General features: G+C 45.5%; 2 pseudogenes; both read left to right on the forward strand.

Moving 5' to 3' along the window:
- Window positions 1–265: 265 nt before the first annotated feature.
- LOC149328165 (uncharacterized) lies at window positions 266–10,786 on the forward strand (annotated as a pseudogene).
- Window positions 10,787–11,095: 309 nt separating this feature from the next.
- Window positions 11,096–12,236, forward strand: LOC149328166 (uncharacterized; annotated as a pseudogene).
- Window positions 12,237–23,067: the final 10,831 nt, after the last annotated feature.

Genomic DNA, 23,067 nt, shown 5'->3' on the forward strand with positions numbered 1-23,067 from the left:
TGAAAGCTTGCGGCTGCTAAAGTAGGTTCAAGAGGGTCTAAACTTTTCCTATGCTAGGATCGCGTTGCGGTGGAACAGAGGTCGACTAAGTGTAGTGCTGGATCCGGAGTGATGCCTGGGAGTGTGCTGTTAGTGACGCTCTTCAGTCAACGACCACCGACCTGCGCTTTGAAGGAGCACCTTTACACTTGGTGGAGGTGCCTCTATCTCCATTCCGGTCCTCAACCTGGAACTTCGGAGCGGAACTTTACTCGCCCCACCCACAATGCCAGACGCTCCAACTCAGCCATCGCCGCCCATCATACCGACCGTCTGTTCCGGGGTGCAACACCAGCGCGACCCTTCTCCATTCAGTGGTACAGACGACCACGACGTCGACGACTGGCTGGCCTCATACGTGCGCGTCAGCACTTACAATCGGTGGGACGATTCTGTTGAGTTGAGCAACGTACTCTTCTACCTCACAGACGTTGCCAACCTAAGGTTTCGTAACCTTGCCCAACAAACAACGGACCTCCCCATGTGCGCCCAATGGAATGTCCCAGCCCCAGTACAGCATTTATCAAAAGTTTCCGGAACATAGAGGCAAGACATAGAAATACAAGCAAAAAGGCAGTGCTCCCACTAAAGGTCTAGACACGTTTTTTCGAGAGTTTTAAGCAGCAACAAAGACGAAGTATACATTTCGGTCCCAGAAAGGTAACTGGGCATAACGTTTTCGGGACCAATGGTTTTTAACAAGAAATAAAAATCGACTCCTCGCTCTCTTTTCTCTCTCCCTCGCGCCACAAGCTGCGGGGAGAGAAGGTTTTGCTCTTGCACTCGTCGTTTTGAGAGATGAAACAGCAGTTTCATTCGAACAGCCGAAGGAAACGGTAAACCCCGCATCTCTCTCGGCGCATGAGTTTCTCGCACGTGGGCCGTCGGCTCCATGCTGCAGGTAGGCGGCGGCGGTCTGCATTTTCATCGCGCCGCCGGCAGCAGCGGTCACCAGCTTTCCCGTCTTCTAGCGTTTTCCCAGCTTCCGCCACCTTCAACATTCCAGTTATCCACAAACCTCGTGCCAGACAGATCCAAATGTCTATGTCTAAATATAACGTCCATTGAGCGTTACCAGTATGTGTCACTTCATGGCAGACATCCATGGTATGTAGCATATGCCATGACGTTGTACAGGGTCGTCCATTCTTAGTTAGAATGCGCTAGCTCATGGCCGTGCTCTTTGGAGGGTCGCTGCATCCGAAACGGCTGCGCAGCGAAGCGAAGCGCCAGATGACGCGAAGCACCACGTCCTGGTGCACCTTCTCCTGCGTGACTTTGCTGCGATAAGCGACTGTGCCGCACGTGGTGGCCCTCTGAAGAGCGCGGCCATGCGCTAGCGCATTCTAACTAAGAGTGGACGACCCTGTACATCTTCCGCACATGCACGAACCACGAGCATGGGATGTGCAATGTCTGGCTACTCGTGGCCGACCAAACTTGCCACACAACGCATGATATATGCCGCCTCAATATCGCACATATATATACATCTCTGCTCAGCTCAGCGTTACGCATTATCCAGATAATAACCGAACCCGACTGGAACCACAGATTGATTACAAAGCCAACGCTTTTGGATACCTTCTTCACGGTTGATCGGGTTTGGGCAAGAGACGCGCTTTTGAACCGCGTTGCGAGCCACTTTTCGCAGATCGCCATCGTATGAGTCATTCCATGTCTACATGAAAAAAAAATCTTTTTTAATGTAGAAATCATATCACTGTCTGCGGAAACCTTGGAGGCACAAAGCACTAAGAGCACATTGCACTACGCTGTCCACGCAAAAGGGGGATAGGGGCAACGCCCTGCATGCATGCACGCACGCAGCTCAGAATTATTAAATCGGTTTCAGTTACGGTTTTATGCGAACCATATTACTCGCACAACCGAGCTCTTCCTTGCTGCGCCGCGCACGGCCGCGTAGCTACTACTTGACCTTCATCGGCGCACCACGTGATATGACGTCACAACAGCTGTGAAAGCTGGGGCCTCGTGCGCTCGCTTGCGGACACGCAGCCTCCGCCGGCGGCCTAACTCTCGCTCCTACCGCTAGGAGATACTGACGTCACGCAAAAGGCGACACACTCGTTGAGTCACTTGAGCAGCGAGATGTCGACCAGGGAGAGGGCGGCTCGCCAGACCGCAAAACTATGCTTCGCATCCTAGGCTTAACCATAAGCTAAGCCAGGCCATTTTTTTTATTGGTTATGCTTTTACTTTTGCATTTGCGTATTTGTTGTTTTTGTAATTAAAGTTTTCATTGAGAAAATTTTCGTTAATTTGTTCTTTTGTACCTAGAATTTTTTTGTATACTAAACCTTTCGCCTGTGTACTGTGCGATGTCCATGCACCTTAGTGATCTCCGGCCGGATGTTCGAAATCATCTGGAGCCATCCACTGCGGCGGCCTCATAGCCAATTAGTAGCCGACCATGTAAAACCGAAACCAAAAATGTCCGTGCAGCGCCTCGAGCGCCTCCGCCAACTCTTCGTAAGCTTTCCAGTTTAAAAAAAAACGTCAGTGTAAGTGAACCAAACTGCGGGTTTTACTGAATGTCGAGCCACCTTTGTTCAATATTGTGAACTGTATTCAAGTTCCAAGCACGGTTGCAAGTGCGGGAGAAAAACCGTGGTTGCGAGACTGACATTTTTGACAGCCCTCCCGCCTTTTGCATTGAATTTTAAATACTAAGAAGTATTAAAAAGTAAGGTACTTGAGAAAAGTTCTGTGTACGTGACGCATTGCGGCTTCGCGCCTGCCGCGGCGCCGCGCTGGCGCCGCAGCAGACGACAACCGCGGCCGCGCAAGCGAAAGAGAAACGGGAACTACGTGCGTAAAAGTCGTGACGGGCCACAGGCTTGGCTGGGCTTGGCCTTGGCCTTGGCTATGCAGTCAGTCAGTCAAGCAACATGCTCTGCGTGGCTACTTGAACTGTCGCTTAAGCAGCTGCAAGGTAACTCATAGAGAAAGATATTGGTAAATAGCGCTCCTGAATTTCTTAAGGGACTCGGGGTTGCATTCCCGCCTATAATCTTTAGTTTTCAGTGCGCGCCTTCTGTCCCTGTGACATAGTGGTCGCTGGACACTTAGAAAACTCATTTCCTTGCTGCTCTTTTTCCTTTTTCCCCTTTGTTCCCCTCCCCAAGTGTAGGGTAGCCAACTGGGCATCGCCTGGTTAACCTCCCTGAATTTCCGTCCTTTTCCCTCTCTCTCTGATAAATAGCGGACACTCGGCGAAATCTGGCCCCAGGAAATGACGCGCATTCCTCCTCCTAAAATAGATACTAGGGGATGGCGCCACCAGTCTTTAAAACCCAGGTGCACACCCGTTACAAAGGGAAGGCTACATCATCATCATCATCATCACCCGCGCGCGGGCGGCCGGCGCGGCGGCAGACCCATCCGAGCAGCAGACGACGGAGCATCGTGGGGGCAGTTTTGTGCGCGTCAAAGCGTGCGGCGTATTCGTTCGTGTGGGCAGGCCGCAATTTTTTTCGTCTCTCTTGCCCTTCGACGCAGAACTCCCCCTGTTTATGACGGTGGCAAGGTGAGAAATGTTTATTTGTGGAAGTACGCTCCATTGCAAGCAATTTAGGCGGCCGCGCCGGCCGCCGGTGCCTGTCTGCAGTTCGTGAAGCGGCGCGCTCGCTCTGTGGCCTGCCTGTTGTTCACGGCATTGCAGTTTGTGACAAATTCAAGGAAGGAATGTTTTGTGTTTGCAAAAGTACGCTACATTTCAAGGGCTTTATGCAAAATTACGCTGCATTTCAAGCACTCTAGCTTAGTACGCCGGCGCAGTTGTGAAGGGCGCGCGCACGCTGTGTCATGCAACGCCGTGGGCGGGAGCGGCGGGAGGAATGATGCTGCATGATGCAGCTTCGCCAGTCGGTGAGAAAAAAAAAGCCTGCCCACGGCCTGCGGCCCGACGCGCTGTGCCTAGCGGTTAGTTCTGCTTGGTTTCGTGCTGAGTTTCTCGGGACGTGACGTTTTTGTATGCCCCCCGACAATATGTAACTTATTTTGGGCGCCATTTGTCGGTGTAAGGTTAAAATGTACTATTTTGAAAGTGGGCGAACGGCGAAGACGACCGTTCCCGCGCAGCAAGTACGGGACTGTAGTTTTCAAAACTGGTGGAAAAAAGAAGATAACACACGAAAAGCTCAATAACCTGACTCTTGTACAGGCGCCCAAATCTTTAGCTGGCGTGCGCGAGCGGCGACTTTCCTGTTCGTCAGCGCCATATGACGGAGCGAAGTTGGAAATAGGATGACGTTAAGCGCATGTTCACAAAGCCTGCTCAGCTGGGGCCGTCGTCTGCTAGGCTGTTCCTTCTTAATGACGTCACCCCTTCTTATCGCGTTTCGACGAGCAGGCAGCGTGAGTAGGTCAATAGTTTTGCTCGCATTTTACGTTCCTAAGAACAGCGTTGTAGCAACCAAGCGAGGAAATAAAACTGAAAGATATGCCGAACACGCCAAATCATGCAATAAGCTGGAGAACATGGGTCATTATCGTTATGAAAGGGTTATCACTAGCTCAGGCAACAATCTGCAAGTCTTCTTTTGTTTTCCTGGTGAGATAGCGAGGAGCATCTTCGATCCGACCTTCGTCGCACGTATGATTCTGCCCACTGAAGCCCCAGCCACTCCAGTTGCTTTAGCATCTCCTTCTGCGATGAGCCGCCCACTGACATCCCTATAATTCGGAGCCTTGTCGCTTGACATACACGGAGTGGCATCATGATAACTGTTCCGAACTGCTGCGAGCACGGCTGCAGAGCAGCTTCACTTCAGTTTCACAGCGGCCTTTTAGTTTCGTCGCCATGCTGAAGCATAAAGCACGCAGAGTGTTGATAAGCGCCCTTCGTGCAGATGAAAAAAAAAAGCTTTCGCGTCAGCAAGTAACACATGAACGATATATGTTCTCCGGCTTATCGCATGATTGGGAGTGTTCGGCCTATCTTTCAGTTTTATTTCCTCGCTTGGTTGCTACAACGCTGTTCTTCGGAACATAATATCCGAGCAAAACCATTCGTCTACTCACGCTGCCAACTCGTCGAAACGCGATAATAAGGGGTGACGTCCTTAAGAAGGAAGAGCCTGGCAGACGACGGGCCCAGCCGAGCGTGCTTTGTTAGCATGCGCTTAGCCTCATCCTGTTTCCAACTTCGCCCCGTCATATGGCGCCGACGCACAGAAAAGTCGCTGCTCGCGCACGCCAGTTAAAGATTTGGGCGCCTTACGTATGTATGTATACGTGTGAAAGACTCCGTTATCTGCGCTCGTGGAAACCCACATTTCACCCGTGCAATGAAAACACATGAATGCGCTTTTGAAAACCGGCAAAAAAAGGCAACGCGTCGGCCTTTCTAAACTCTAAACAGCTTGACAACCAAGAACTGTTGCGCCGATAGTTTAATTTTCTATGCTTCTTAAAACATACGTTGCACTCGTGTATTTCTCAGTGCTCCAAACACATTATGTACTTGTGGTTCGTCCATGTTGTGGCCGTTCGTATAGGAAATATTTTTTCTCGAACAAAACTCGTACTCTGCTGTCCACCTAGGTATTACGAGGTAGACAAAAATGTCGGGGAATGTAGAAATGCTTGACAAAAGTTGATTGGTATCTGCCGTGTAGTAGGGTATGTGTATTGTACTTTGCGCAACGGCGTTCAGCACGCGAGGTTCGCAAAAACATGTTGACTCCGCTCGTAACTTCATTCCCTCGCCGCTTTCGCACCTTTTCACTGTTTACAGAGTTAGAATATAAAGAGACTGAGAATGACCATACTTGCGATTTTTTCAGGTGATGCCACCCGTCAGCAACGCCTGCTGTCTGTCGTGGTGCCGAAACAGGAGCACCTTGAGCAGGAGGCCAGGAACCATCTTCTTCCGCATCCCACGGGACAGCAGGTCTGTCGTGGTTTTCAGCTTGTCATTTGTCATAGTTTAATATACAGATCATCGTCTATTTCCACAGCGATGTAACTGTGAATGTGTTTATAGGCATAAAATAAATGACCGTGACGTTGTTTGACAGATATGAGTAGCAGTGAATATTTTCACAAGGCAGCAAATTCATGTGATAACTAGTATACTAATGCTTCTTACTTTGTATGGTGCAATGTCCCAAAATGACTCAGGCTATAAGGGACATGTATAACAATGAAGCCATTTGAATAATGAAAGTGTTGTGCACTGTGGATAGAAATAATTTTGCAAGTGTTACATTTTTGTTTTGAGATGAATACTAGGTAGGCTGCAGCACCTATGCACTAGATTGAAAACCTTTGCGACGGCGCTTTTCTACAATCGGGTAATGTACCATTTTCCCAAATGTCTCATGGTCTGTTATGAAGAACACTTGCGGCGACTTGTTTGAATGCTAGTGAAGCACTTCATGCTTATACATTCAACAATGACGCACCAAGGTGGCTCAGTGGTTATGGTGCTCGGCTACTGACCCGAAACACGTGGGTTCAATCCCGGTCATGGCGGTCACATTTCAATGGAGACGAAATGCTACAGGCCCGTGTACTGTGCGATGTCAGTGAAGTTAAAGAACCCAAGGTGGTTTAAATTACCCGGATACCTCCACAACGGCGTCCCTCATAGCCTGAGTTGTTTTGGGACGTTAAACGCCATATAAAGCAAAGCAGAGTTTCAGCAATGAAGTAATGGAGTGCCTTAAACACGTACGCAGGTTGACAGCATGGGTGTCATACAGCGGAAGAAGTGACCTTTTGGAAAAACCGCCCAGTTCAGTGTACACCAGGTACCGGATGTGCACTGACCACTTCACAGCAAAGGACTTTATGGATCCCGGGCACACGCGACTCACTAAATTGGCTGTGCCTTCTGTGTGTCCAGGTTTGCAAGGCAAGCTGGTCAGAGCATATATATTTATGAAGTAAATATTGTAGCAGGTAATCAAGAATTAAGCTGACGTGCTATACAGCAGATAATGTATACGTGCCTAGTTCGTATCTTTCCTTATGCTGCAGTTCACTTCAGTTCGCTTGAGAGTTTTTGTTTTGCTTCGTGGTCAATAATTTCACTCTTCTGCTGAGCCTTTCCACAATGTTTTTCAAGCAAGAGGCTCTGCATTCACAGATGTGCGCTCATATGACTGCCGTACTCATTCTGAACATTGATTAGTTGCCGTGGTGGCTCAGGGCTGGTGGTGCCTGGCTGGTGATCTCAAAGGAGTGGGTTCGATCCCATTCAGATTTCGAAGCAGGCAAAATGCTTGAGGCCCTGTGTACTGTGTGATGTCAGCATGCATGAATGCACACCGGGGGTCCAAATTTCCGGAGTCATTCACCAGGATGTCTCTCCTAGCTTGATTCGCTTTGAGACAAAGCAGTACAAATGAGACATTTGCTCATGTTTTCTGCCATTGCCTGCAGCGCCGCATCTGCTCATCGACCACGGCCATACTACAACACACGTGGCAGAATATGGGTGTTCTCTTCCCCCAAGCAGCAGCCGCTTCCCTGACTTGGCTGAAAGCGGTGCAAGCCCTCAAGAAAGCAGCTGCGTTGGTTAGTGCTTGTTCCTTTAAAGCTGCTTAGTAGCATTTTCAGTAGCAGTGTTCAGTAGTATATGCAACATATTCTTCGGATAGTGTACACTGTATCATTTTTGACCATTGTAAGAACAGACAGTTTAAAGTTAGTTAGGGAAGCGTTGATTTTGTGTGACTTTTGAATTGAATGTTTATCGTGTCTTGTTGCATCATACGGATCGTCTGTCTGTTCACCGTTTTTGCGCTGATGGTAAAGTTTCCAAGTTATGGTTTGTTATGCCGGGAAACCCGCCCGGATTCCAATTCTGCAGGTTGCAAACTTTCTGCTGCGAACGTCCCTTTGACAAGCCCTGGTGCTGCGCCGCAAGGCAACGCGCCCTAACGCTCCCTTGACAAGCCACGATGCTGCGCCGTAAGTCAGCGGTGTCTAAGGAGAAGCATCGGCGAGCAACGTGCCTGGACACGTCTCTGGGTGCCAGACTACGAGGCGCCGGTTTCCCTTTCCCCATGGTGTCACCGTGCGCGGCAAAATTTGAAGCGGGTGGCCGGCACGGCACGGTCGCTGGTTGGTCCTTTCGGGCTGCCGTCGAGTGCTGCCTTTGGATTGGCCAGTTCTGAGGGGCCACCGTTCCTGAGGCTATATAAGCGCCACCGCTGCCGCTTGAATAGGAGCTACAACTACGAGAGTGACCGAGTGACCGACCCACCGTGAGTCGAGTGCTGCTCACGAGTGGAGTCGGACGGTGTGACGTGCTGGTGTCTCGCTGATAGTCGCTGTGCGAGAACAGTCGCGTTGTGTAGCTCTCGGCCCCCGTGCCGATGTTGAACTATCTTATGCCCTGTACATAATGTATAAAGCGTTTTCTTAGTCTCACCGACGCCTGACTCGGAGTCTTCGCTACCGCTAAGAAAGCTGGCAACGCTCAGTCACGAAACGGGTGGCGAGCGCAACGGGACCACCTCTATGGCACAACATTGGTGATAGCGGTGGGATGCCCAAAGTCACAACAGGTTTAAGTGCTGGTACAGCTCACTCGATAGATTGTGTGAACTGTTGTAAACATAAACATAGTTCCTCACTTTTGTACTTGCACATGCTCCTTAATCTTTTGTATATGCAGTTCGAGTAAATATTTATAGTATATTTGTTATGTATAAAGTTTATATTTGAGGTGGCCTGGTAAAGTTTGGTTGTCGCCATCGTGTTTCCCATGCTGGAATTAGGCTAGACGACTATTTCGTAGTTTCGACAAGTCATCAATATTCTGTACTAATATGGTTTACCTGTCACTAAGTAGAGTTTGACCTTGCCTAGGCTGTAGGTAATTGGGATGCGCCGGACAAAGTCCCGTGACCCGCAAGCTGGCTGGCACGCTGAGTACAGCTACCACTCAATGAAACTGCAATATGGAGGACACTAACTGCAATTGACAAGATATGACAGGAAATGCCTTACAGAGGCATTGCAAACAAGAACAGAGAGGAATGTGTGCTTGCCTCAGCACCACTGTTACTACCTCAATTGCATGTGCGAATGCAAATTTTTGTATTCCATGACGTTGTATTCGGCTCTTGTGTACCCTTTTGACCTCAGAAACATAACTTTCGACTGTAGAAAATCTTAAATTTCATGCCTTAAGAACAAACAACCCGCAGTATTCTGCAGAAAACGTCAAAATGCGCTTCAATGCCCCTTATGTAATAATAAGAACTATTAGTTTCCTTTTTTTCCCCACCCATTCACGGTAGGCAACAAACCTTTGCCATTAGGCTCATAAGCTGGTAAGAGAGGCCATGTTTTCAGTGAGCTTGCGACTTGGTGCGCAATTGCAAGGAAGGTGGCTGTGTACATACAAAAAGTTTATACCCACAGTACCTGTTGGTCAGAAAGAGAAGACGCTGGCAGAATTGAGTGCAGCAAAGAAAGCAAAGAACAGCAAAGCACTGGGTGGCTGGAAACAGTAGTGACTGCTGCTCGTGCTGTGTGGGGAGCTGCATGCTTTAAAGTGTCGGAGGTTTGCCCTCACTGTTTGGGTACATGCGTCTGAAGCAATGCCTTTTTATGTTCAATTAATTTAAATATCTCCTCAACCCTCAAGCTCCCATCATTGTGTTCATCCAGATAAGGTAAAAGTCATTTGTCTGACGTGTTCCCACAGATGTCGGTAACAGCATCATCCAAAAAGAAAAGGCGGCTCTTTACACAAATGTGCGGCAAATGCTTAAGTAGACGTTTTTTTGTGCATTCACAGGAAACTAGGGGTGTTAACCATAGCATTGAATGCATAATGTGACACTCGAAGCGTTTATTTCACATGCAGGAACAGTCGTGTACATGGGTTGTATGAATGAATCGCGCAGAGCGCATTATGCTCATAGAAAAATAACCGTAATGCAATACGTTCCACTTACTGCAAGCAATGTTTACTGTGACGGAACCATTAAAAAGCATTGTGCGAAGACTGACTTCATTGCTGCCTCTTTTTCTTCTATTACAGTTCTTGGCCGCGATCCTGCAATCGGCTCAGCATACACAAATTGCCTGCAGTATTCCAAGTCCAGGGCCACAGCAACTATAAGGACGCTGCTGGAAAAGGGGAAGAGCTGCCGCAAGACCATCGCAAGGTTGCGCACACAACAACACAGCTTGCCGCCAACTATTTCGAGCGCACTAGGTGTCATCCGGCCATTTGTCAATGACGAAGTGTTCAAACTTCTCACTGCACACGTGCGTTCAAAGCCAAGGGGCAAAGGCAAACGATTTCCTGTGTGGCTAAAGAGGTTTGCGTTGCACCTAAACTTTTGTGGACCACGGGCGTATAGACTTTTAGCACCCATTTTCACCTTGCCATCACAGCATTCGCTCAGACGATGGTTGGCTAACGTCAACATGAAACCAGGTGTGATTCCTGGGGTCATTGAGTCGCTTTCAGCGGCAAGTCAGACTTGGGATAAAAGAGATCAAGCATGCACTTTGATCTTCGATGAAATAGTACAGAAAAAAACTTGTGCTACGATTCCAGTCAGGATGTTATTCATGGCTTTGTGGATGATGGCAATGTGCGGACATCGACAATTGCAGACAGGGCTTTGGTTTTTCTGGGGGGTGGAATCTCCAAGAGGTGGGTTCAGCCAATAGCATTTACAATTGTCAACACCAGCACCTATTATGCGTAAATTGCTCATGTCCCTTCTTGATAAACTTAAAGAAATAGCCAAACTGACAGTGAAAGCACTTGTTTGCGACCAAGGGGCGTCAAACATCAGCTTGTGTTATCAGCTGGGCGTGTCTGTTGACAGGCCTTTCTTTGAAAGAAGGTGTGAGCGGATGTATTTTATTTCTGACGTGCCCCATCTCATTAAAACTAAACGTAATAATGTGCAAGCTCACAAGTTGCTACTTGGGGAAGAGGTTGTGGACTGGGCTTACATTGAGCGCCTGTGCAATTTGTCCCACGAGTTGCGCTTGCGTTTAGCCCCAAAGCTGACCAAGCGGCACATTTTTGCAAAAACCGTTTTCTAATATGAAAGTAAGCAGAGCAGCACAAGTACTGAGTGCTTCAGTGAGTGTGGCCATTGTGGCTTTAATATATGCAGAGGAGCTGCCCGCAGCAGCAATGGCTACTGCGCAGTTTTGCAAAAGAATGGATAAACTGTTTGATGCACTGAACAGCTCAACTCCTAAAAAAATTGCGCAAAGATATCGCTATGCGATTAAAAGAGGTGATGACGAACTTGTTCACTGCCTTCCATATCAACTTCACTGGATTAAAAAGTGGAAGTTTGAAGTTTACTGTCAAGCGTCAGCCACAAACAATCATAGGCTGGCAGATAACTATCCAGGCTGTTTTGCTTCTTTGGAGTGATCTTTCTCAAAATCATAATTTTTTGTACCTCCTCACCCGTCGGCTGCAGCAGGATTCGCTGGAGAATGTTTGGGCACATTAGGCAGAAGCAAGGCTGCAACATGAATCCGAATGTTTTCCAGTTTATCTCTGGTTTAAAGCATATTTGCATTCAGAAACTGTTTAGACTTTCTAAACAAGGTAATGCTGAGGAGGATAGATGTGAACTTCTACTTGAATGTTCACCATTCTCTTTCAGCAGGGCATCTCTGGTTGATAATGTTGTGCAGACTCCTGCTGACGACTTTCCGTCCTTGCAAGATGTTTCAGAGCTAGCCGCGGATGAGCACTCTCATGTTATTGAAGATTCTGTTGTCTATTACGTGGCAGGCTTCTTGGTAAAATATTTTGTTGGTAAATATGCATTTGCCCTCAGTTGTTGAAAGATTAAGACAATACATTGAGTGTTTCTCATCAATATTTTACGATGATGAAAGCATATCATGTAGCAGGCAAAGTGTTTGGAAATTTAACTGTACCATCGCAAAGGGCATGCACATTTGTGCAAGCACTTGAGACCCACTTTCTTGCTTTGGTTGAGGATACTGCACATCTAGAAAGGGTTTGTGATGTTTTGCTGCGACATCTCCAATGCAATGGGGATTTTGATTTTTGTTCTCTTGAGTGCCGGCAGAAGTTTGTGAAAATGTACTGTAGAATTCGTTTATGCTGGCATATCAGGTTTGTGAACAGAAATTTAGACAAAGTTCGCTTTCAGTCGTCAGTTTCTGGTGTACAACTTGATAAATTTAAATGTTAATGTTGCGCCGAATCATACGGTGAACTTAGAACCAACGTGCTTCAACATAATCTGTCAGAGAAGTACACAGGATGGAAGGTCAGCCCACAGGACTTGAAGGGTGGGGGGGACTGGATTTAAGTGCACAAGCAATGTGCAAGCCTCTGCAGGATTGCTCTAGGTGCCGCCTAATTTATCGAGTGCATTCCATGTGTTCCATTATGTTTTTGCACATAAGCGCTTTTTGTAGTGGCCCTCGTTGCTCTGCAGTTTGAAGAAATGAGCAGACGGTTGCCGTTTCACAACTCCCACTTCTTCCTCCTTTGCATTGAGTCGCATAGCCCGCTTGGTGCGCTGCAGTCAAATGGGCCGCTGGGCCCTATGGGAGTGTCCGCTCTTTATCAATATCTTTCTCTATGAGTGAGTACTGTATGTACAACTATATCTGGGGACGTGCGTAATTGTTTTTGTGTAGGTTAAGTTAACACGCTCGTAACGAGGGGCCAGAGGGGCTTATTGGCTTTAGCTCGTAACCATCGTAACGGCGGGTCTAATTAGGGCTAGCAACGAGGATATGCGGTAGCACTGGCGTTACGCCGCCGTTCTTTGTTACGAATCTGTGCTGGTAGTGGCGGTTGTGTGTGTGGCAGCTCTGGCAGACGGAGCACCCTGAGGTGCGTCGTACGGGACGTGGCTACGCGAACTGCCGTTTAGCTGCTGCAAGGCACATCTGAGTTCCCGCTAATTGTTTTTGTGCAGGTTGGCTTCGTGTGACGAAAAGGTGGGAAGTTTCTGTCACCCACCGTTTGATGCAGTAAGTTTTACTGCTCTTTGTTATACACAGAGCCGTATCGAAGTGCCGCGGTTTGCGTCGTCTTGCAAAATTAATGAATCGATAGGTGCTTAATTGCTCTGTCGTATGGTCAATTGCAGTAATTGGTACTCAGACATCCAACAACGAGTGTTATAGCAGGATACTTTCTCCAGAGAAGGTGCCATTTTGAGTGAATGCATTTAATTGTAACCTGTATCGCGTACGCGAAGCCAGCCACATTACCTTCCTTGCTTTTGTCGTGATTACACGAAAAGGCGGGAAATTTTAGCGGCTGAAATGCCACCGGTCCGTAATTCACGCAGAGGATTAAGTAGCCCGCCGTTTGATGCTGGATTCTCTTTTACCTGAATTGAAGTGTGATTTGCCACAGATATTTTCTATCGGTGTGTTGCGAGAACGAAGTGCCGCCTAAGTGCTGCAAGGCATAACTTAGTCATAAAATAAATTTATAAGATAATTTTCTGCAGAGACGGATGTTTGGTGGACACTTTATTGTGCCCCCCCAAACGTGGAGTGCAGGTGCGGAAGGAACCACATTTTTGTAATCCTTGAAATAAGATGTCTAAAGCTTTGTTTTATCCTGGAAATCTCATTTGATTATTCTTTCTACAGCCGTGGACAGTCGCACAGGTTGCGTCGACCCGTTGCAAGGGCCAAGCACCACCTAACTGCAACAAGGTACATACCTGTAATCAGTCGATTCATTGCAGTTTATTTCTTCCCCGTTATGTGTGCCCTTATTTTGCCCTGTTTTACATATGTTATACTGCCCTGCTTTCTTATGTTACTCCGTAAATGCAGGAAATGTGGGCTGCGATGTGGGCTGCGAAAGCAGCCGCTCTTTCTATGTAGACCTCTGGCTGACGCTAGAAAGTTTCGTTTTGCTTTTCGTTTTTGTAATTTGTAATTGAATGCTCAGCATTGCTGTGTGGCTGTTTTTGAATGTACAGACATGAAGCAGACATTCTTGGTGTGCTCATTAATTTTCATGTGGTCTTTGGTAGCTGCCACGAGTGCTGTGCACAACTGCAGTGAATTCGTGGTTGAGACTGCCCTCAGGGATTGTCTTCGCCATGCTCCTGCGAGGCATCTGGATGCATTTGGAAAGGTATTTCACTCAGTTTTCCTATGCTTAAAAATTTCATTGTGTATTATCATTTTGTTGCCAAATTTGTGCTATATTTTTGCGTAGTGCAACTATTTCACACGGTGCGTGATATCTTCTGATAGAACTTTCGAACCATTTCAATGCCTAGGCAAGGGAGCATTCAGCTGTTCTAACAAAAACCTAAAATTGGCAGAGCATGCAGTTTGCATGCATGGGGCATGCGCCAATCTGTTGCTATTGTGCTGATTTTATAGCAGTGAAGATTCCACTTGAAAGTTCTCGATAGTGTCCCATGAATTTTGTACTAGTGCAACTGTGATAACCAATTTTTATTGTCAGAACTTGGAGTCTCTTACCTAAGACTACAAAACTTTTGCCTCAACATGTAGAGAATCCGCCTTTTTACACTATAGTTAACGAGCTCGTTCGGCTGAAAACCCGGCAAACCCCTCCATGACTCTGGAAAAAATCTCAAATTTCAAATGAAGTTAGCGGAGGGTCCAAATGTAGGTACAATTAGCCAGGAGGTTGCTCTTGGGGGTATTTCTTAAAGTAGAGGTAATTCGTTAAATTCGTGTATTGCAGCTCAAACCCAGGCCCTTTGTGTGGCAGGTGGGCATGCAACACAAACGCAATGAAGTGCTGTCGGTTGAGCGCGTTACAGGAGCGACCAGCTAGCGGATGCGTTATTTGATTATAGAGATTGTTCATCGATAATTTTCATCAATGGTGTGATTCAACATTGAAAATTGATAAATTCAGAAAGTGTCAGTTTTTCACAGATGGCCATCAGGAAGAGAGTAGGCTGTTATGATGTGCGAAGTTTCCATCAGGTGTGCTTGCAGCTGGGGTTACTGCGGAGCTATGACATATCACATGAGGTATAAACAGTTAGTACTAGTCACTGGGGGAGCACTTGTGATGGCACTCTTAGTGTCTACTAGTGTGGACGCTATTTTCTCTACTGTTAAGATGAAGCTTAGCCACCACCCTAATTTTTCACTTACCTCTTACTCTTGTACCTGAAAATTTAAGCTGCAGGAACATTCTGTTTAGGTGCAAGCATATGATTGGCTACATGTGTTGCGACAGAACAGAAGGCAAGCCATTCAGCTTGTTATATGATTGCAGTGTCTGTCCCAACTGAAATAGAGTTGCATTTAAGCGGGCAAATTTAAAACAAAAAAAAAGGTTTTATGTCATGACTGAGTTGATTTTGAAGCACAACTTTTGTGGAGTCTACTGCAGTGTTTTATGAGTTGGAGTGCCTAGGTGACAGATAACCATGTGGAAAATTTGTTTATTCACTTGAGCCAAACTGCCATTACAAAATAGCTGGCTTGTGAAGTGGTGCGAGATATTTTGCCTGTTGTATTTTATAGTGAAGTCCAGAGTTAAGGCATAAAATGAACAAGGGGCAAGCTGGAGGAAAGGATAGCTATTTGTGTCTGCTATAGCAGATTAAGGCTCCTTTTGGATTGGCTTGTTCGTTTTATGCTGTCGAGAATCTAATGTTCCCCACCTTCTTTCTACTGTAGTGCCACATAGATGTAAAGATTGTTTTGTGTTTGTGATGTCTGGTGAATGGACATTCTGAAAAATTGGAAACCAGTGGCGGTGTGTTCTCTTTTTTTACTATTAATTTGGCATTCGGAAACTGTAAAAGGAAGCAGGACAGAAAGATCACAAGAGAAAACAGGCTCCATTGCTCATTTCTAAAAGCGTAAAACTTAGCGTTGATGCTGTATTGTAGATAGTCCAAGCATGCCCATGGACCATGTTCATTTGTAATCAGTACAGGATGCACACAGCTAGTTTCAGGAAACTAAATTTTCAGCATGCTAGAAGTTTAAGGTATTTTATTTATTTTGGGCACAGCGCTGAAGTTTCTTTGTCGCTTTTGCTGCCCAGCGGAGTGGCCTATGCACAGCTGAACAGTGAACCTACTAACTTCAAGCCAGAACAAGAGCTGCAAGGCCTCGTCGCTTTTGTTGCCCATTGGAGTGGCCCATGTATAGCTGTACTGTGAAGACCTGCTGAAGCAAGAGCTGCCGAGGGGTCTTTACGGGACTGCATATTTTTAAAAGTTATAAATGCGTGAAAAAAGAAACTGGAAACAGTATGCAAGCAAAAGCTTGTAGGCAGACTAGAAACAGGGCTTGTCACAAAAAAATCTAGCATGACTATTCAAATCACAGTGAATGGGCTGGCAGGGACTGAGAACAAAATGTTATTCAATAAGCTGGTAATTGAATATCCACCAACACAGCTAAAGTTGCTTATGAAGTGTTATACTAGAGTTTTTTATGACAACTCCTGTTGCTAGTCTTTACAAGCTCCTGCTTGCATATTCATTTCAGCTTTCTTTTGTTCAACGCAGCATTTATTTCTTATGGTAGAGAGAAAAGCAATGTGCCATATGGTCCTCATTCATTTGGACTTTTATATGTACAGGTGCCGTCATAAGTAAATGGAAGGCAATATTCAGGAAAAAATTTAATCATTGGCCCCCAGTTCATGCATCATTGAATACATATGCGCAGCCCAAATGTGATTGTTCGAATTGCACTGTGCCCAAACAAGCATGGACAATTATGCTTTAGATTTGTAGAAATTAAATTTTTTTGACAAAGTCGCCTTCCATTTACTTTTGACGGCGAGTGTACAGTGGTTCTGTTATGTACACCTCACAGCTAACGTGAATAGCATTTCATGTCATCTTTTCTTTTTTTCAAAATGTGCTTTTTTAAGGCAATTTCTATCTGCCTTAAGTTGTCACTGTTCCACTCACTTAAGTAGTTTTAGTCCTTTCTGTACAGTGCTGCGCCTTGTCTGCAAATAACAGTAACAGCTATTATGTTTCTTTGCATTTCTTTTGGGATTTGTCTTAAGTGATTGTTTGTATTTACAGTAAACAGTGAATTTGTTACTTTTCACACATTTGTTTTCTATTCATTTGGCTAGGAGGAAAGCTAGCCTGTCCGCATTTATTTGAATTTTTGTGTTTCTTTTCGTTCCGGCTTTTATCATTTAACATCGATGTTGTCATATACATTACTTCCTTTTCTATTCATTTTGAAAGAAGTATCTACTAACCAAGCTTCTGTTTGCACATTCATGCTGTATTTTTGGGACAGCAATTTGTTTTTCGGTCCACAAGCTCCTGTTTGCACATTCATGCTGTATTTTTCGGACAGCAATTTGTTTTTTGGTCCACAAGCTACTGTGTGCATATTCATTGTAGTTTCATTTTCTGTGTTATTATTATGACTTGTTTTAATCGGCAGCCGATATAAGTACTCATCGTTGTGTTCAGTCTTTTGCAGTGGCTGTATGCACATTTCACAGTGAACTCAAGTAGCACTCTGCTTGCTTTTTGTATTCTTTTTGAGTATGCCTTTTTTATTACAGTGCTATGTGTCTTAATTGTGGCAGCAAGAGTAGCCACTGTTAGCATGTTTTAGTAGTGTTTTGCTGAGACCTGTGCTCTATATACTCACCTACCAAGCACAATAGCCACAGTTATTGAGCTGGCTGACTTAATTGACCATTTTGGTGCTTAGTTCTTCTGTAGTGTAGTAGCTGTATTTCGTATGCTCAATTTATAAACACTAAAGACAATCCCTTTCCAGTTGGGTTTTCTTCGAGTGTTTTGCTGCTTACTGTTAAAATGTGTTATATGCTGTTGTAAGACATTTTTGTAAACAATGAAGATATTGATGCCAATTTAACGCAGCTGCGAAGATTCTCGAAAGCTTGATGTACAATGAATACCTTTTGTAAGTTTTTTCTTGACCTTAGCTAGACTAGAGGATTGAGATCCTAATTATTGCACATCATTCAAATCTTATAGTTTACTTTTACTACAGCGATTGTCAGTCAACCTACATGCTATCTGTATTAGCTAGCCTAAGTCCAGTTTATACACAGGCTTCAGGTAGACATCAGGTGCTATACACCTTTCCAAAAAGGGCTCCCTGGGCGCTGCCATAATGTTCCCTGGACTGCAGTGGGCACCTCGCGCTAGCAGGGTGGAAACGACGGGGGAACCGGTTTCCAGCAATCCAGAGAGGAGGTGTTTCGCCGCTTCCACCATGCTAGCGCGAGGTGCCCACTGCAGTCCAGGGATCAGTATGGCAGCGCACAGGGAGCCCTTTTTGGAAAGATCTATATACTGCCAATGAGGCATCTGTTGCAATGCATAGGAAGCACTATAGATGTCTAAGTGCCCTATGTGCACATCCATTATATGCGACAAATGTCCAGCCGTAACATCTGTACAACATACTATTTTAGAGGTACGGATACATTTCTGATAATCCTGTGGATATCCCCTCAATGTTATGCAGACATATTTGGAGATCTATCGGAATTACAATGTCCAGCAAGTGCTGTATTTGATACGTCAAAAGGCTGTATGTGGTTATCTTTGTTCCCTCATGGAGGCTGTAGCCATGGGGAGACGGTTCGCTTTCAACAATTTCCCTTTCTCTCTCTTCTTTTTCGACTTTGGATGCTGCCCATTTGGTGAGCGCACAGGCCCTTGTAGGCCGTCCACTTACGGTTTCAAAGCTGCCTTTTTATTTCTCTTTAAGGTCGACATGCTCTTTCCGGGGCGGTCTCGCGAGGGCTGAGATGCTCTTCGATCTCTGCGCATACTGGAAGCGCAACCCCTTCATATTTGGGGGTATTAACGGCACCTCCTTGTTTGCTATAACCGACTGATGCGGCCGTAGTTGTATCTGAAACATATTGCCATTGCCCAAGGCATAATTTGATGGTGGCACCGCACTTGTTCATGTCAAGCAATTGTTTGTTGTGTCTGTGGCAGTTATAAGTGAGCTCTACTGTATTGCACGTGCATCATGCCACAGACACAAGCAGATACATTTAAAATAGGCAGGTGCCTGCTGCATGATATGTGCTCTATATACAAAGCGTATAAACAATGCTGTTGTGGCTTTGGAGACTCCTGCTTAGTCTACTGTGCTCTGTTTCAATTTTCAGACATGAGGACCAGTATTACGAGGCCAGGGTAAAATGTGCCTGAGGATGAACCTTCGAAAGCAATGTACTGCTGCGAATACGGGCAGAACCTTACTTTCACTTATTTGCATCTGCGAAGTTAGGTTCATGAGAATCCACCTGGATCTGCCAAGAGAACTAGCCTGACCAGCTGGGCTGAAGTGACAAGCATTGTTAAAGATACTGCAACTGACATTGCATTTCAGCTGGTGGAAAACATCAGTTTCAAATTTTTTCACTCGCAGTTAGCAGCACACTGCAAGTTGCTCTTCTATTTCCTATCCATATCCTTTCATATTTTGTGTCTAGAGAAGAAAGGCTACAGAAAGTGTTGTTAAATGCGCTTTTTGTGCATTGCCGTCTACACAAAAGCGGACATGTTCCGATGCCTGTGGCGTTTGTGTTCATTCCAAAGTGACACTCCTTTGCTCTCTTATTTTGCAGGCCATTACAGAAAAGCCAATGCGTACAAGGTTCCACGCCTTCCACCCTTTCATGACTCCAGTGCTTCATGCTTATAACCTGGAAAATTCCATGTGCAGCGATCTCAGTGCATTGTGTCTATCACAAAGTGGATTGGAAATAGTTTCGATGTAATTGCTTCAATTACAGGGATCTTAATAACGAGTAAAGTGGGGATTACCGTGAAAACAAGAATTTTGTTTAGTGAACTTGTTTGGTAAGCAATATAGTTCTTTCCCCTGAAATGACAACACGCTCGCTTAAAGGAGAAGGAAAGAGGGAATAACGGGTGGCAGCATATTTGTCGCTAACAGATGTTCCTGTTGTTGACGAGGCACAAGGTTCTTTTTGTTCGTTTTGACTCGATAGTGGTTGAGCCGAAATCACTGGAGTGTAACGGTTGACCAGTTTAAATTAAGCTCTCGGTGAAATTCCCATTTCTGTCGTTGTATGAAGAGAACACCTGAAGTTGAACGCAGCCTATTACCTATGTACTCTTGCGGTGTGCACTCAGTAGTAGAAGTACTAGAATCATGATATTTGGTCACTCAGAACCAAGCACCAAGAGAGGATTATACCTGTCGTGCAAAGGACATTGGTCTTCCAGCTATCTTAGCCAAGCCAGGCACTCCACATAAAAAGGGTTGGATAGGAGATGGGAGGATACTGAGTGGTCGTCCTGCATTCCACAACACAGTGAGTGAAACTGGGGTATGTTTCAGGGCAGTTATTATATTCAGGTGATTTCGCATAATTTTGGAAGATGGCCTGTGCCGGTGTCTGTAGTGTGTTGCATGTCAGTTTGTCAATTAACATTTGGGATGTGGAGAGTCGAAAAAAAATAAGCAGCTGGTGCTCATCTTAAGTAAACGAGAGGCATTGGTTCCAAGACATTATGCTCGGTTAAACATACAAACGGCAGAAAATGACGCCTTTACTTTTGGTGCAAAGTGGGGTGAATCTGACTCCATTCTATTATTCAGAGATCAAAGCAGGATCTCTGGAACTGAAGAGACGGTCATTGCGCAAGACGGTGTGCGAGATCACACGAAAGAAAACAATGTAATTGTGCTGGACATTGTGGTTGCTGTGATAAGTGTGCAAATTGATTATTTCATTTATACCAAATTCTTTCGTGTTTTTCACTTAAAGCAGAAACATCGTGTGCATATTGCATGCATTGAAAGAATTTCCGTTTTGATGAATGTGCGATTGACACATCAATTTTTATATTGATTCTTTTCCTGTACAGCCACACATATTTTCAAAATGCTTGCTGTCGTCATTCGGTGGGACTCCACCAGATTTCACTTTGCTCTGTCCGCTAGGTGGGGCTTTATGAAAATTGGGGCTCTGCAGAAACCCTGCTGTCAGTATTGTGTGGTGAATTCTAGATGGTATCGTATCTGCTGCCGTTCACTGGTTTATGGGCATTTTTATGGCTTTGCTGAAGAGTACGCTATGATTCCTTGTGGTTGGTCACACGTGACTGACCTCACTTTGTCATGTGCGAAGCATTCCTTACTCTGTCCAAACTATGTTTGTTGCTGTGTGCATTTAGCCTGCATTCTGACGTCTTCCGTTCTGTTTTGAGGCTCTTTTAAGAGCAGGCGACATTTGGCTGTATGGGGTGACAATGTTTTTTTTCGTTTTATAAAGCTTAGTGCTGTGTTGTGCATTTGTAATTCATCAGCTGTGGACTTCAGTTCGTGATGATTGTATGTACCTTGAGTTATCTTTGAGGAGGAAATTCTTTTGTTATGATGTGAAGCCATTTGAAAAAATTTGCCTCCCCAGTGTTTCTGTATAGCTCTGTGCTCTGTTGACCCTGTTTACCTTGTGCGGTGCTGACCTACTGACGCAGTGCTCTTTGCCGTGTTGGCCAAGGCAATGCAAGCTGTAGCAGACTTACTCGTCCAAGAACCATACTGTTTGTCTTTTTTTTCTGATTTTGCCGGAGTGAGTTCCTGACACGTGGCAGGTCTTCACGCCTCACAAAATGCCTGATTTAGTGTTGCTACGATTCTGATAAGAGATGACAAGGTGTACTTTTATTCTTTATTTCTTGCTGCGTTCACTCTCCCCGCATCAGTTTCATAGCCAGTGGAGGATGCACCACGCATGTAGGATGTGCAGGGTTGTAATCTCAGTACTAGCACTGGATACCCACCAGTGATGCAATAAGCAAGTTTACCCCCTAGCTTGTGCTGGGTGCAGTGCTTGGAAATGGGCCTTTAACCCCAACCTGTGTCGAAGAAAGTGCCTTGAGCCATGGCCCTATTTAGCCAAAACTGCCCTTTCACCATCTCACCTATTGTCATCAGCTTTCATTTTCATTACACTTTTTCATCCCACATTCGAGGCGTGGGCCTTACACGAGTAAATATGTTACGTTCTAACTGCACTTGACACGCAGTAGTGTGCTGTTTCAGATGTGCTTCTACTGGTTTGGTTAATGCCACTCTTGGAGCTGCTGCAGGGGAAACACTGTGTTGGGCATGTTGGCTACACTTGTGGGCGGCTGTAATCTTGGCTGCAAGCAAGCCTCCTGACAATTTGTTACCAGTTGTCAAGCTCTGAAATTTTTTTTCCTACGTACTGTACAAAGGGTGTAAGAGGTCTTAAATAACAGGAGGGGAATCATGTCCCAATGTGTTTTGTCTCTAACCATAACTCACACTCGTTAGTTTTAAAGCCTACATAGGCAGACTTGTACAGTCCTTCCCATGAAGCCAGTTACTGTGCTAGCGAACAGGTCTATAAAGTGGCTGTTGGTTTGCTTGCAACAGCTTTGTGATATTTTTAGGTAACTGTGTTACTTTCTTGAGCATAATTATAGTTCTCGTCTGGAGGCAGAATTGAAAGTTTGGAATGTTTGCTTTGGAACTTGATTGTTTTTAAGCCTGTCCTACTCAATTTACCTGACCTAGCACAACGCTTGTATGAGATGGCATGCTATTTTCACCGTCTGATCCACATAACACCATGTGAGTTGTTGCACATGTAATCCTGTGTCTTATGGATGTAACCTGTCTTTAACTTGCAGGCTTGGCCACCAGAGGCCGCAAATACGGTGTATTTTCTGGACAAAACTCATCAGGTTAGAATCTTCACTTTTTCTTCATTAAGCTGTTCCTGAAGGTTGGCTTTCAAAGAGAAGTGTGAAGAATACAGAAGCTTCAGTTCATACAGCTCTGGTGAATTATGATGATATTTGCCCTTGATATTCTGGAAAGTTGTTTTCCAGATTATGTGAACTGTTGACCAAACTGTCACCCCTGTGAGTTCTATGCATTGGTGTTATGACTTGGGCAGGAGTCCAAGGCCTCATCAGGTTTTTAGCCTTTAGCTTTTGCTTCCTCTTGTACCCTGTCTAAGGAGCAAATAAAGAAAACAAAAGTGACAATGTGCTAAACTTAGCT

Source organism: Amblyomma mixtum, chromosome 9 (genome assembly GCF_055824585.1).
Source record: "Amblyomma mixtum isolate Tamu chromosome 9, ASM5582458v1, whole genome shotgun sequence".
NCBI lineage: Eukaryota > Metazoa > Arthropoda > Arachnida > Ixodida > Ixodidae > Amblyomma > Amblyomma mixtum.